This window comes from Castor canadensis, chromosome 6 (assembly GCF_047511655.1).
Source record: "Castor canadensis chromosome 6, mCasCan1.hap1v2, whole genome shotgun sequence".
Lineage (NCBI taxonomy): Eukaryota > Metazoa > Chordata > Mammalia > Rodentia > Castoridae > Castor > Castor canadensis.
The window spans coordinates 33,676,252-33,678,576 of NC_133391.1; positions in this window are offsets into that span (position 1 = coordinate 33,676,252).

Genomic DNA, 2,325 nt, shown 5'->3' on the forward strand with positions numbered 1-2,325 from the left:
GACATGATTGCATTCCAACAAAATTTCTTTTACTGACAGAGAGAATAGGAGGAATTTGGCCCATAGGCCACAGTTTATGTCTGCTTTGTGAATAATTATAAAAGAAGAAAGTATTTCTAAAGTCAACAACCTCAGGTTCCACCTTAAAAAAATGAGGAAAAAAATAAACAACCATATATTAGTAAATAAAAAGGTAAGATGAGAGCAGAAAGCAGCAAAAGAGATAACAGAATTTTTTTTAAAAATAAAAATCTGATTTTTAAAAATGGACAGTTTCCTAGATAAACTAATCAAGGAAAAAGGGAGAGAAAGATGGAGGAGGAAAGAGAGAGGAAGAGAAACTATAAATTTTACTACCTATTGTATAGATATCAAAGGCATATAATGAACAAATTAAGTGAAATGACTCTCAAATCCCTGAAGTTACAATTTATATTAATTCAAGGAGAAACACAGAATATATCCACAAAGAAAGTGAATCTTCCATACCAGTATGCCCTGGTTGAAACTATTGCTGGAATGGGGGAAGAAGGGATAAAAGAGAATGATGGACGGGTGAATTTAATTATGATATACTGTAAGAATTTTTGTGAATGTCACATTGTACCCCAGTACAAAAATAATTTAAAAATACATTCTCAACTTAGAACAAACACAAAGGTATAGAGTTAGGGGTGCATTCTGTATCATATTCTTAAATGATAACAAAATTATACATATGTAAACCTTTAATGGAAAAATGGGCCAAAGACATAAAAACAGAAATTCAAAAGGGCAACAAATTTATAAAGAAATATTCAACTTCATTAATCACCTCAGAATATAAAGTAACTATGAAACATCTTTGCCTTTTATCTATCTTATTGGTAAAAATTAAGGAGAATTACACAGATATTGGGTAAGAGGCATTTTTAAATTTAACTGGGTCAAGTTGAAACTAGCAACAAAGATTTTCTTCAGGGAGCACAGGGCAGTAGGTGACTTCACTGAAATTGCAAAGATAAATTGCACTCTGCTGTCTGTGCCCTTCTCATACAGCATGCTGCCTTGTCTCACACGAGCTTGTTTCTGAGCAGACCCAACTCAGAAACCGCGTTCCAAGTAAGCAGAATTTTACTGGCCACAAGCCAGCCAAAAGACTGTAGTTCATATTTGCTCTGATCAGCCAGGTGAAAATATTACAGCATAATGGATGTAGCTCACCACTGTGTTTTATCCACCTGAGTCATCAATCAGCAATTGGTGAGTAATTATTACAGCAAAAGCCAAGAAATGAACTTGTAGCATTGATGTAAAGGAATGTGTTGTCTCTTCACACCTGTTACTAGTGGACTTCCTGTGAGGAGGTTAGTTTTATTGTAATGAAATCCTTTTTTTGTTTTTTAAATCAGAATTCTCCTTCCTTCATCCTCCCAAAGTGTGCTTACTACATTCTTTAATTTAAATTATGTTTCTCCTTGTCTGTAAGAGGTGACCTGGTAGGGTGGGGTGGATGGTTTTTGGTTTTGTGTTGTTTCTTCTTTATTTAGGCATTTGTGGGCCTTGAAGGACCTTTACCTCTAGGTTACATTCCTCAGAAATTCTTCAATCCTCTTTTGCTTTTCTCAAAGAATATTTTTAAAGTTTAAATTTGTATAGTAATTTAGGACTTTTATTTAGAAGTATAGGCTGTCATTAGTGACAACAGTATATTCTGAAATGTCTCATAGATATATATTTTTGAATAAAGATGGTGTTGTTGAACAACAACAACAAAAGAAACCTCTTTTCAAAATATTCTGATCTCTCAGGAATCCCCCAACTGGGAATTTAACAAGTATGAAAAATGTTTATACAAGACTATTTATCTCAGAATTTTTTATAATGAAAGAAAATCTAAATGTTCAGTGCAGGAGGAATGGTTAAGTATGGAACTGGACCTCCATGTAATGGAGGTAGCCTCTTGAAATTCTAAGGGAAATCTATAGCCATTGACATAGAAAGGAATTCATGTTATATTTTAATTTAGGAAAAATGTGCTTTAAATAACAGTACACGCTGTACCTGCAATACCATTTTTTGAAAATGTGTGTTATTATGTATGCATTTTTAGATAACTACACTGTAATAATGTAAAAGAATATGTATCAAAATGTTATATATAATTTCCTCTAGAAAAAAAAAAAACAAAATAAGCAATGACATCCCTTCTGTGTCCAGAGGATTTCATGGGCATCTGTTTTAAAAACTCAAAGAAGTAATATTAACAAAAATACACAAATGCTTTCAGGAAAATGGCAATTGCAGAAACACTGACAAGGTTATTTTTCAAGACTAGCCAAATCT